The 14,302-nt window shown below is 42.4% G+C and overlaps 1 protein-coding gene across 2 annotated transcripts in view; it reads right to left on the bottom strand.

Annotated features, from left to right (window-relative positions):
- PEX14 (peroxisomal biogenesis factor 14) overlaps nt 1-14,302 on the bottom strand; it is a 149,834-nt gene that overhangs the window by 78,012 nt on the left and 57,520 nt on the right. The gene's annotated exons all lie outside the window — the stretch shown is intronic.

Raw genomic sequence — 14,302 nt, 5'->3', positions numbered from 1 at the left:
AATCTGGCCTCAGACACTTCCCAGCTGTGTGACCCTGGGCAAGTCACTTGACCCCCATTGGCCACCCGTACCAATCTTCCACCTATGAGACAATACACTGAAGTTAAGGGTTTAAACAAAAAAAAAAAAAAATGAAAAAAAAAAAAAATGAAAACATCTTAGTATCACTGTGAAAGTAGTTTTGGCCTCATGGGCCCCTAAAAGAGTCTTTGGGACTCAGGGGCGGGGGGAGGGGGGTGCCCTGATGCTACACCTGGTGAACCAATGATCTAGTCCAGCCCTGTCATTTTACAAATGAAAAACTGGAGGCACAACAGACCAAAGTAAAGGGGCATTCAGAAGTTCATCAGTGTTTGGGTGAGCACCCCACCTACTGTAAGTTAAGCAGTGAATTGTGTACTACCTCATCTTTCCAACTCCTGAGGAAGTGTTTATTATTAGTTCCTGGAGGCAGGGGTCAGGTCTTATTCTTCTTCCATATCTAACCCTCTACAATACCAAAAATTCAAGAAAATGATTTGATATTCCCTGAGAAGCTAAAAATCCAGAAATATCCCCATTTGACCACCACTCCAAGGGAGAGCCTTCACTACTCTGTGTGGCCCTATAATAATTGGAACATTGAAGAGCTCAGAAGAAAACATTGGGGCTCTGGGGCTAGGGCACAGTGTTTTCCAGCAAAGGTGAATAAGTGAAGGAATGAATTACTAACAAATGATCTCCCCGCCCAATATTCAAGTCTTCTTGCACACAAGCCACAGGGGATGGGGAGAAAGTCGAGAACATCTTAGACTCTGCCTCACTCAACACATCAACACCACATCTTGATATTGGGGCACCAGACAAGAAGCAGGAAACCCCAGCCTGCCCCAGAGAGGAGAAAGGTCATGATGAATGACTGCTGTGATGACGCCACATCAAAACCAGGAGATTAATCGAATCTGCTGCAGGTGAGGACAAGCCATCCTTAACAGAAGCACTGCTCATTCACTGGCTGCTGAAAGATCAATGTTCAGTGGATGGAATGTGGGAAAGTTGCTACAGAGCTCTGAGTCTCCTCAGGGTGCCTGGGTGTGACAGCTGGTAGTGGTCGTGAGAGTCTCTTTTCTTCCCTCATCCTTTTATGCAAATTCAATGCAGGTTCCAGACAGACATTTTTGAAAAGTCTCAAGTAATCCAGAAAAGACAAGCAATTAGAGGAAATGGCTACTCCAAGATTAACCAGGATATACACATACCTTTTCAACATAAAATTCTGGGAGACTGGGGGTGTCTCTGATTTGGTCAAATTTTGATCCCTCACCAACAACACATATAGCTATATCTGACACAATATTTCTCAGGATTCAAGCTTAGCTCCAAGGAGTTGGTAACTGCCTGGGGTCATAAGCTTTTTCCAGAAAGCCACTATCACATAATAATAATAAAAGCTAATAGCTTATACTTATATAGAGTTTAAAGGTTTGCAAAGTGCTTTAAATCTATTACCTCACTGGATCCTCACAATAACCCAGTGAAATAGATGCTACTATTATCCTTAATCAACAGATGAGGAAATGGAGACTCAGTGATGGTCCTAAGTATCCCAAATAGGGTAGAGATAGTGGGAGTGGCTGGGATATTGTAGGAACAGCATCACATGGGCAATGCATAAGTGTTTATTAAGTACCTACTACATACCAGGCCCTGTGCTAAGAACTAGGAATACAAAAAGAGGCAAAAGACAGACTTTGGCCTCAAGGAGCTCACAGTCTAATGGAGGAAACAACATGCAAATAAAGCAAGCAGGGTCAATAGGAAATAATTAAGGGAGGAAGAGAGGCAACTAGTTGGTACAGTGGAGAGAGAGTTAGACCCAGAGTCAGAAAGACTTGAGTTCAAATCCAGTCTCAGATACTTACTAGCTATGCAACTGCAAATCAGTTAACCTGTTTGCCTCAATTTCCTCAACTGTAAAATGGGGATAATAATGGAACCTACTTTCCAGGGTTGTTATGAGGATCAAATCAGAAAATATTTGTGACAGGTACATAGTAGGTGCTATATAAATGCTACATAACTAGGTTATATAGTAGTAGTTGTAGTAATAGCAGCAGCAATAAGAGGAGGTGGAGAAAGCTTCTAGTAAAATATGAGATTTTATTTGGGACCTAAAAGAAGCAAGGGAGGTCAAGATTCCTAGGGGGAAAAGGACAGAGTTCCAGGTATGGGGACAGCCAGAGAATATGCCTAAAGCAGAAAAACTGAGGCTCTTGTTCACAGAGCAACCAGGAGGCCAGTGTCACTTCACTCTCCAAATTTAAATTTCTCATTTGCAAATGATGGGGTTGACTTCCTAAATGATCTTTAAAGTCACTTTCAATTCTATGATCTAGTCCAAGCTCATTTTATTGCCTCCTATACAATCTACTCTTCTTTCTAACCTCTACCTTCTCTGGCCTCCTACTTCACTGAAAAAAAAAAATGCCTTCTGTGATGAGCTCCCTCTTCTTCCTGATTACACCTCAAAATCTCTCTAAAATGAGTTTCTTCCCATCCAATTATTTCAATGATCATAACCCAGCAGATGACTCACAGATCTATGCCTCCATCAATCAGGGTTTCTCTTGGGTTCCAGTCATCATCACTGTCACTAGTGAATATTTATTCAATGATGACTTTGTGCCAATCAATGTGCTTAGCACTAGGGATCAACAAGTATTTGCTGGAGATTCTGGAGGCACCACCATTTGAAATGTCTAAAACGGAATTCCTTATATCTCACCCACTACATCTCTCAGATGATGGCACTACCATCCTTCCATCTACTCAAGTATATGAGGCCATGGTCATCGGCTTCTCATCTTCCATCATCCCTCTCCTCTAGATGCAATCAATTGTCATATCCTATTCATTCGACCTCCATGTTATCTCCAGAATTTTTCCCCATCTTGCCATTCACACAGCCCAGATCTTACCTCCACAATCCTCATATGTTACTTCTAGCCTAAACTAAGGCAATAACTTCCTACATGGTCTCTCTGCTCCCAGTCTCTCCTCTCTCTAATCCATTTCTTTACTTTATACTGCTGCCAAGTCTCCCTAAGGTCTATCACATCACTATCCTTTTCAAGAAGCTTTTCTAGCTCCCTACTACCTCTAGGATAAAAGGCAAACTCCTCACCTTGCCATCTTGTTACAGGCTAATTATATATTTCTGCCCTTTATTTATTCTACATTCCAAATTGACCTTTTGGTCCCAAATCCAGCAGCTCTAGTCCTCTGCAAGAGCTGTTACACCATATAAATGAAAGATACTCTCCTCTTATCTCTGCCTCTTAAGACTCTCTAGCTTCCTACAAGGCTCAAAATACATAAAGTAGGCAGGGTCACACAGGCAGTTTCGAGAGCCAGGATTGGAAATCTCAGACTTCAGACTTCACTTACACTACATTATATCATTAGGAGCTTCAATTGTTACCTACCATGTGGACCAGGCTAGAGTCAAACCAGTGATGAAGCATAAATAAGATGCTATGTGTGCTACATGAACCACTTCTCTCTGGCTGCACCAAATCATGGCCTTCCCTTATCTTCAGCTCCCTCAAATAACACATATATACAAAACCCCTAAGCTGATCTAGCTCTCATTTTAAAAAGGAAAGGAAGCCATCTTCTGCTCTGCTGAGACAGGATGGGTGTGGCTAAGGAAATCACTGGACATGGGTCAATAAAAGACTTAGCATGGTTGAAGAAGGTAGACGTTATTCTTTTCCACCTGAGAGAAATACATGAGAAGATAGTATAGGTACCAACTTGCATTCATTCTCTATAGTAATACTGGAAGGTACAGAGGAAATGTGGACTGATAGGTCTTAAAACAGCACACACTAATGGTATCATCCTATTGTTAACCTATAGAGACATAAACCTATCCCTTATCTGTCCAAAATTTTCCAGGGCAGAGAAAGGAAACACAAAATCCCTCCACTCAAATGAATGTTTCACCTTGTTTTTGAATACAGTCCTGCGTCAATGCATTTCTGGTCAGAGAGCAAAGTTTTGATGGCTTTAATGGTGCACTCAATGCAGGGCTTGGCGCATTCCATCAATTTTTTTTTTAAAAATTGCATCTCTTATTTCTTTAAATACATTAATCAGGCTAGTGTAGGCAAAACGGATCCATCGGACAATGCAATAAACATGAATTATCATCTATCCAACACGCATAATGGCTTAAAAATACATAATAGCAGGTGTAGTTTAAATGATTAGTTATTACACCTGCGGTGGGTCTGATTCAATTGGGAAAAATCATCTTTAATAGGTTAAAAGGTTTAGATCACCATGCTTTCCTTAAAGTGGCTGTAGAGAGGGAATGATGGAGTGCTCTGTCATTAGTAATTCATTTAAGAAAAACGTGGGGGATATAGCAAAGAACAGCATAAACGAGCGAATCCAATTTAAACATCAGGTAAAGTAGAAAACACCTTTTAAAAAAGCAAGATAAATGAATTTAGAAGAGGGATGAAATTGACGTATTTATTTTAACGGGAATTTGACAAAGTCCCGGCACACTTCAAACTTGCAAAAATATGAACAATTTTTTAAAGTTTCCATTCGCTAATTTCAAGCCGTATAAAATAATTCAGTCGAACACCTGCATAAAGTGTATTTGGGGCTGGTTTATGCCCCTCTTGATCTCTGTCGGAAAATGCAGGCGACAGGCAAATCACAAATTTAACAGCATCGATACCACTGCTCCAGATGCAAAAATATAAAGCCCACCCCCGCCAAACTAATAGCCTCCTTGTAATGTGCTGAATAAGAAAGATGCCCAGATACAGAGGAAAGCCTCTCTCCTCTCACTAATTGTTTCTTGAGCTACTCTTTACCCTTTCTTCTTTCTCTCCCTTGCATCCCCTCCCTCCCTCCAAGGAGCTGGTAGCACGATGAAGAAAGGGCTTGGCAGACAGAGAATTTTAGAAGCCCTGTGATTCATACACAGATGGTGACAGATTTTTCAAAAATCTTTATCCATAATGCAAAGACTTTAACAGGATAGATTACTAAAAAACTCCGTTTCCTTCGTTTTCTTTTGCAGCCCAACACTTTTCATTAACTCCAGGAAAACCTGACCCTCTCTTCCCTCTACAATGTCCACGCATGCATACAAATACATAAACACACACATATACACACACAACCTCATGCTTTTGTTGGATGAAGTCATGGGTTCCTGTAGCCTGTCTGTCCCATGCTATCAGTGGATTTCTAATTAGAAGATGAATTTAACTATTCATAGGCTCTAGTTGTGCCCAATAAAATTACATAAATTCAGGCCAAAGATGTAAAAGGGAGACAGGAACTTGACTGTACAGGTTGTGGGAGTGCAGCAAGTCAGAGAGATTCTAGTATGAAGTCCTTGGTACTGCTACATCTGAAGCACTTGCTGATGAGTTAATGATAAATGGGAAATTGGTTTTCCTTTGCATTATACTTGCCCTCCAAGGGTTCTCAGGGAACAAACACTAGTTACCTTACCAGTCACAAAGCCGGGGGGGGGGGGAGGGGAGGGAGGGAATGAAAAATAAAAAAATCCTGGAAGAAAATAGAGGCCAAATGTCTATTCCCCTCCATGTATCCCCCACACCCCCAAATTAATGCCACAACTGGGAGTAATTCAGCCACTGGAGTTGCTCTTCCTTATTTGAAACTACAAAGTAGACTTCATGGTCAAAGAGAAGGAAGACTAGTTTTTTTCTGTGTGAACTTGTAGCATCAACTGTCACACTAAAGTAAGTGGCAGTAACTTAGAGGAAGGACTTGAAGATGAACTTATCTCTGGCCCTCAGACAAGCTGCCAAATAGAGAGAGATCTGTGTCTCCAAGACCAGGCTATGTCTCACACCAGGAATTATACCAATGAACAAGTGCCATCAACTGCAGAGGCTATCTTAACCTGAACTCTGTACTGTGTTCAGACAGGGAAATGAATACCCTTTGGCAAGAGTCTGTATGCTTGCAGGCCTGAGGGAAGGAGCCATTTCTTAGGTATGATTCTCTTGCAAACTTCCAAAATACAGCAAGGGGAACAGGACAAGCAAACACTATCTAAATTCAAACCCCAGTTTAGAGGGGGCTTCTCCTGGCTCTACCTGATGAGTGAACCACTGATGCATTGTTGTAAGTGATACATCTTTGGAAAGCCCCCAGTTCTAAAACCTTGCACACTATACAGACATCTGACACCTAAAATGTGAAGATTCACTAAGTACTATTTTTAATTTTTAAAAAATTTCAAAAATCTGTGACAATAAACATTCAAGGTCAAATCCTCTTTATACTACACAGACGTGATGGCTGAAGAGCCAAAGGAAATAATCAGTACCCCAAAACCAAAGCCCCACTCCTAGGCTGCACTATTAAGTATCTTCCCTGCTCAGAGGGCCCAGGAAGCTTCCTGCACTGGTCTCAAAGAAACACTGTACTCAGAATCCTGCTAACAAGCATCAGTCAGGCTAAAGCTAACTCACACTGTAACAAGGGCCGGCTTAAAAAGCTGGCATTGAAAAGAATGCAAGAACCCCCTTAGAACCAAAATGCTGCATTTTCCTAAGAAATCGGTCCTCTGTCAGGAGTTCCTTGACAAATATGGTCATCGGTGGCATGAGGAAATAGTAGCAAAGCAGCTGTTAATCAGTGAAACACATCGGAGAACGCTGATGCCAGCACTCATGAAAAAATGCAAGGGGCTAATTAGGAAGCTATATATCTCACTAAAGAGGCTGGGTTCCTTGAGATTCCAGGCAGAGCTCTCTTGGATTAGGGGTACTGGGACACCTAATTCTGATTTCCTATACTCAGGATCCTTTCCAGTTTGAGGTTTTCTGGTTTAGTCTGAGTTTTCCATGTAGAACACCATGCTAATATCTCATGTGTTGGCTCTCATTTTTAGAAGCTCAGTTCTCTCTAACTAGAGGACAGACTTAATAGGGAAGGAAACAAGGCAACTAGATTCCTTGCCCAAAGTCCTTCTAATGGTGCCAGATCCCAAATTTAAAAACAAAACAAAAAAGCAACTAGATGAAAAAGAAAAACAATTAGAAATTCTGGAAATAATAATCCTAAATTCCCATGAGAAAGGAAAAAGTGAATGTCAAGGTAGCTAAGCTATTATATCTCCCAAAATAGAGAGAAGAAAAAGATGAAGGAGAAGGATAGAGCTAGGAATGAGGAGGGCCAGGACTCCCACCCAAAGGAGGCTGAGGGACAAGCCTAAAGGCAGGTTCCTATGGGTGAAATCTAACTCGGGGATGCCAAGATTCTGATAGTCAGGTAAGAGGCTAGAAAGTTAATATGCAGAAGAAGGCTCGGTCAGCCAAAATTCAATATGCTTCTCTGCAAGGACAAGGAGGAATGAAGCTCCCCGAAACCAGCCCAGTGGGGATGGGGGAGGGAGGGGCTTCCACCAACATTCAGGCTCTCTGCAGAGCCACTGGAATGGCAAGAGGGGGATAACCTTGGGGTGGTCAGTGATGCTGGTGAAGGCCAAGCACGGAGCCAGCCCGCCCCCTAGCTGGGGCTGGGGGGAGGCGCAGGCCGGAGGAGGCCCACTCTCCCCAACTCAACAGCCCAAATTAAGTGTTTTCACTCAGTGAAAATGAAATGTTTTGCAAGATGAAACAGAATGAAAATTGAGGTTTTAGGTAATTACTAGTTGGCATTTACATATCACAGGCTGGTTCAACACCTATTCATTTTCCTCTTTTATTTTCAATTTTTTAAAATTGCTCATTAAAAAATGAACAGATGACAGTGACAGGGATTTTTTTTTTTACTCTTTCCCCTTTTCTGAGGGCTACAAAATCAAGAGATACTTTTAGCACAGTTAGCTACAATTATCCCCCTACACAAAAAGTATGTTTCATTTACAGTCAGAAGGTGAAGAGGGAGGCCAGTGAAGAGGCTGGAAAGGAGGGAGGCAACAGAAGTCAGAGGGGCAAAGAAAGTGGGAAGGGAGCGAGAGAAGGAGGCTCTGTGTGCCTAGGTCAGGGGTATGTGTGTATGGAGGAGGGGGACTCCCAACCTTCTAGGCAACAGGGAGTTAAAGGAAGGAGACTCCCATGCAGCCTGGAATTTCCTGGGTTTTGTCATCATGCCCTTCCCATTGTTGATCTGGGCCACAACCTGGCGTTAATTAAGCTTGGAGGAGCGGGCTTCATTTCCTTTGTTTTTCTTTGCTCCATTTTGGCTTGGTTTTTTTTTTTTTTTTTGCAGGCAGAGAAGCAGGGCTCTGGAGCCTGAAAGGGTATACATGGGTTGACATGATAGAATACAACATATTTTAAGGTCTATTGTGCAAATCTGTATTTAGGGAATTCTAAAGCATGCATTATTGACCCTAGTCTCTCTTTAAAACACATTGATATATGCAGTAAAAGCCCTTATGAAAAGTATCAACTTCACATGCGCAGATGCCTCCCTTTCAACATGAAATATCTCTGCCATTTTCATTTGTTTTCACCCGGGTTAAAATACATTGCATAGACTTCTGAACGAAATTTTGTCACCGTGGTATTTTCTTTGAGGTGGTTGTTTCAAAGCCAAGAAGGGGCAAGTAAAAGCATCAGAGATGACTACACTCTGGGGGAAGGGATCTGTTGTCTTGCTAACATTTGGGGTGCCCATTTTCAACCCAAAGTGAATTTTTACGGGTGAGTAAGAAACCCCGGAAAACCACAGTTTCTCAACAATCTGCTGACAGCTCCACTAATTGTAACCCGGCTACCAGATGCTCTTCTCCCCCATCTCCCCACCCCCCTCAGACGTGCTGCTGTGAGCAAACTCAAGACCCCAGCTTCAGGGAGAGAACACAGTGTCTTTGGGGGAGGCCGAGGAAAAGGCACGGCATCGCGAAGCCAGTGTAAATAAATGTCTCTTGTCCCCATGTACTCCTGCCTAAAATTAGTGAGCAGCCCACCTAGCATTTCTGATGCCGCCAACCAGAGCAGGGTAGGAGGGAAAACAAAAAAGGATGACATTTGCCTTTTCCTTGGCTTTGAAATCCAACTGGTAGCAAATTGTTTGAAGTCCTGTTTACAGAAGAAACTGCAATAACCTCCATACTGAAAAGGGGAAGAAAATGCCAGTCGGCATGGATCATGGTAGTAGTGACCTGAGGGGGGGTGGGGAAAACAATTTGGCAGAACTCAAGGATGCTTGGGAAGGGGAGGGGTATTAGGGACCCCAGGACAAGTGACACAATTTGGCGGTAGATCCTGGGAGATGCTAAAGATGTTAAGGCACTGTCTTCAGGCTTGCCTGAAAATGATGCCTTTAAACGGCACTTTGGGCAGTCTCTGCCTCCCAGCTTCCCTGTTTGGTATTTTCTTGAATCCCTCTAATTTCCCTGCATTGTAAAAGAGGAAGCAGAAAGCATCAAGGCTTGATGCTGTCAAATTAATGAAGGTGTCATGCGGCTGAGCTGAATCACTCCGAAGGAATGCAATGACTCAGTGTCCAAGATGCTCCCTGGGAGAAGTGTGAGATCACAGGGTGACTCCAAGACTAACAATATGCATGCTCTAGCCACCAGGCCCTTCCTTAAGTTCCACACTCCCCTTGCTTGTAGGCCTGGCACCCCTTTCCTTCATCCCTTTGAGCACTGTGTGCTTCTTGGACTTTTTAAAGGTTACTTTTCCTGAACTGCAAAACTTGGAGATGCATAGAGGATTAAAGGCTGCAATTTCCATCTCATCCTTTGCAAGTACAAGCCAGACAGAGATTGGTGAAGCTCTAGTCATGCACTATTGAGCGGTCGCATGATTAGGAAGGGGATGGGGGAAAGGTTGTGTCACGGATAATGACAACTTTAAGCATTAAGTCTTCACTGGATGTTAGACACCAGATATATCATCACCAAGAGAGATGTCCAAGGGCAGGGTCACTCCACAATGACTTAGCACCTTCCACTCAGCTATTGAGAAGATGGGCTACTGAATTCCAAGCAATATGGAGCATTGTTGAGGGCAATGCCATCTCTGATAAGCCTGTGGGTCAGGAGGTTGGCCCTTTAGAAGGTCACCAAGTATTACTTGAGTGTAGACAGTGAAAAGAAAACTAGCAAATCAGCAGGAGTTTCCCAAAAACCTGGTTCCTGACCTTCCTTTCACTCTCTTCTAAAATCATGACTCAGCAGGGAAGGACCTTGGAGATCACCTCGCCCAACCCTCTCATTTTACAGAGAAAGAAACCAAGGTCTAGAAAAGGTGATTTGGGATCACAGAGCTGGACCCAGATGGCACTTTAGAAAGCATCTGTACAGGTAAGGTGAGGTAACAACACCCAAGAAGTGGAAGGCCTTGAGTGGCAACACCAGCATCTGAACTCTGGTCCTCTGATCCCAAAGTCATACAGGCTGGGATTTAAACCAAGGGAGAGTCTGCTGACTCCACAACACTCCTCTATCCCTCTTACTGGAACAGCCTTACAGACTGCTTAGGAGATAAAATGAGAGAGAGTATGATCATTCTGGTAAAGGCTAGGTGGCTGTCATTTTGAGGTGGTATTCTTAAATTTGGCTCCACAATTCCAAAGGGCAGCAGTTAACGCTGCCCCCCACTTCTGGGGCTAGATTCACCTCAGAACAGGAATCTATGACAAGGACAGGAGGTTGGGAATTATTTTACTAGCCTTTCCCAAAAGGTCCTTTCACTGACAAGCCCTGCAACTAATAAGCCCTCATCTACCCTAAAAAAATAAATAAATAATGAAGTAAATGCCACTTCTGGGTCCCAAGCTAACACCAAATGTCTGTCTAGTCTGCATTAGTCAGTCATGTGCCATCTTCCTCCATAATAATGGGGTACTAAAAACAAGTCTGTGATACCTTTGCTGATTTCTTCCAACTTTCTTGATCACCTAATAGCTGCTCTGTGTGAGCACATTCATTTCTTCAAAGTAAAACAGATTTTGGAAAAGCCACCCCATTAAACAAATCAGTCCTTCTCAGTATCCTCCTCATGCACTAGATCAATGATAATCCAATTCCAATGCCTCCAAGCCCTGCCTGGGTAACAGAGGAAAGAGTTGCTCAACACTTTATACATGAAGGATTATGGATCACCAACTTGCTGTGACTGACTCCACTGACTCTTATCTCCATTCCTCATATTTCTTTCTAATGAGGAAATGTTTCTAAGACCCCAAATTCCCTGATTTTACAAAAGCTTCCTGAAACTTCTCTCCCCTACCCCCACCCCCATCACTTTCTGCTTATCTTCCTCTCTCTTCCCTTGCCTGTTTAAATACATGGGCAGAGAGTTATTAACTTTTACAGTAAAACCAGATAAAATAATGTTGAAGCAAAAATGCAGTGATGTAAGGGCTGCAGCTAGCACCATTTATCTGTGGAAATCAGATTAGCACTCAAGTGCCAGAGATACCTGGAAAAGTGCTCACAATCAAATCAAAAAAGGATACAAAAACATTAACCTGATGGCTAAAAACTCCACATTTAAACATTTAAAGTAATAAAGGAGCTTTTATTGAGTATTTTTTCTATTTCATTAGGGCTCAAATTGACGAGGACTCCAGGATACATTTCCTAGACTTTTGGTTCTTCAAATCAAATGCTCTCTTGAACTTTTTTTTTTCCATCCTAAAAGGAAACAGCATTTCTTGTAAATTTGAACTAAAGGATTAAAGCTTCTCCTACAATATCAATATCAGCCCTGAGTGCAAACACAGCAAACACTGCAGCAAACACAAGGCTTTCTTGTCTATGTCCATTAATTCTGAGCCCACCCCAATGCCAACAGAGAATTATTTAGATGGCTTGACCATTCAGAAGGACCTCTTTTGTGTGAGATCTGCACAGGAAATAAGAATGGAGATAAAATATCCCACGACTATGCAATAATAAAGCTCAAAGCAATAATAGAGCTCACTCAGATTTCTAGAACACATCAAGGTTTACAAAGTTTTTTACTCACAACAACCTTGTGAGACACTGTGTTATTCAACAATGCCCTATTTTAGAGATGAAGAAGCTAAGGTTAAGAGAAGGTAAGATCCTGAGCTCTTCCCATGAACCTTTGGGGATGCTGCATTAGCTTGGAGGCTGGCAGGAATACAAAGGAACCACACTTTGGTTCTCATTGAATCCATTCTAATAGAGAATTCTAACACTTAAGTCAGGAAGGAGTTCAAGCTCAGATCTATAACGGACTATCAGCAGAATACTTCATCTATCTGGAACTCAGCTCTCTGGCCATCAGCAAGCTAATAGAGCCAAGCTCACAACCAGAAAAAAGCAGTAAGGGTCCCTAGCACCTAAAAGAGATGTCACAAAACCCATTTAGCCTAACTTTATTTAAAGGAGAAACACTGTGGTTCTCCCTTAGGGCTAATGACTTCCACTTTCTATACAGTCCAAATGAGGTAGCATGGAACAGAAAAGACATTAAGCTGAAAGTCAGGAGAGATGTGGATTCAGTGCTGAGCTCCAGCCCTTCCTTACCTGTGAGGTGAGTGTCACCTCATCTCTACAAATCTATTGCTGGCCTCACAAGATTGTCAGGAATAGTGTTCCACAAGCATTCAAGAATCTCAAGACTGAGAGTTACTGGAGATTTAAATAGAGTTTTCCCACCTCTCTCTACTGACTTACCCCCAAACTTGCCATATCTATGCTGAAAGAATGCTTTTGAACCACCTCTGGTGATTTCTGCTTCTCAATCATTTGGGAGGAGTTTGGCTTATATATCCAGCATCTCTATTTTAACTCTGGTTTCCAGTCATTCAATGGAGTCATGAATTCTGCCTCTGAGTCCAGTAAGGATGCAGCTCTACCCTGGGATGGCAGGGATGGGTCAGGGGGATGAGGGCAAGGAGCCTATGCCACACCTGTACTGCCAAACTGCATTAGCAATAATACAGGCCGCGGGAGGAGCTTGGCTTATATAATGGGCACACTGGCTCTCAGCTTGAGAGCAAGGCAGACCAAAAGTTATCTTTAAAAAGCACAAGGTTTTAAAGCGCATAGCAATCTGGATTCAGACCACTCCCTCCCCATTCCACAAGTTCTAAGAGCATGACATTATTTCAGTATTGAACTGAGAATGACAATGAGCTGTCCCTCCAAAAAGTCATTCTACTCTGTTTAATAAGGCAGGAAAGGGTATAAATCCACTTGAAAAAAGGTTGCTATCCAAAAAAATTAAAATTTAAAAAGTTGCTTCAAGTAGGAAATGCAATTCATTCTGAGAAGTGTTAAATACTTCCTTTGTGCCAGGTACAGTGCTAGGTGCTAGGAATGAGTAGGTGGGTGAATGGGAAACAATCAGTAACTACAAAGTAAATATCAATCCATCAACAGGACTATATTAAGTACCTTCTATGTAGCAAGCTGGCACTATGGGAAGTGCTGATACAAAAATATGAATCTGTTCCTGCCCTCAAGGGACCTGCATTCTTTGGAAAAACAACCTGCACCAATATAGGGCAAAGGGCTTACTATCAGTTAGGTAAATTAGGAAATGTCTTGTGTAGCTGGGCCAGGGAGCATAAAGTGAGCCAGGCAAGCCTAGTGGTCCAGAATGATTCCTTCTCTTGTTTTTAACTATATGAGCATTCCAAGAACAATCATTATTCAGGGTAGTCTCTTATGGGATAGAAGGCCAAAACCTCAGCAAGGATCAAATATTTATTTACAGGGTGCCCAATGGGCACATCACACAGAATGATGGAACTTAACATAGTCAGGAAACAAGAAAAGAGAGAAATTCGGCTCCTCTCTTAAGAGGCCAAAAGCCCAGAGCTGAGCTGAAGCATGCTAGTTCAGGACAGAAACAGCAAGCTTCGATAAGACAGATCCCAGCACTGCCTTTGTGGTTTGAGAGGCATGAAAAAGAAAGAATCTTATTAAGATAAACAGAGTCATGTGTGCTCAAGTGAAAAATTCACATGTACTTCTTTTTTTTTAAATTACACACAGAGAAGAAAGCAATCAACCCATCCATTTTAGAAATCATGCATAGGAGAAGAGATGAATTAGGATGGAAGCCGGGCATCTCCTCTAGGGGAAGTCTCCTCACTATATCTAGCATCTCTATTTTAACTCTGGTTTCCAGTCATTCAATGGAGTCATGAATTCTGCCTCTGAGTCCAGTAAGGATGCAGCTCTGCCGTGGGATGGCAGGGATGGGTCAGGGGGATGAGGGCAAGGAGCCTATGCCACACCTGTACTGCCAAACTGCATTAGCAATAATACAGGCCGTGATAATGTGAGAGAAGGTCTCCAACACACGTCATTCCAGAA

The sequence above is a fragment of the Gracilinanus agilis genome, chromosome 3, assembly GCF_016433145.1.
Source record: "Gracilinanus agilis isolate LMUSP501 chromosome 3, AgileGrace, whole genome shotgun sequence".
Classification (NCBI taxonomy): Eukaryota; Metazoa; Chordata; class Mammalia; order Didelphimorphia; family Didelphidae; genus Gracilinanus; species Gracilinanus agilis.
Note: the sequence above shows the minus strand (reverse complement) of the source record. Positions and strands in the feature narration are given on the sequence as shown.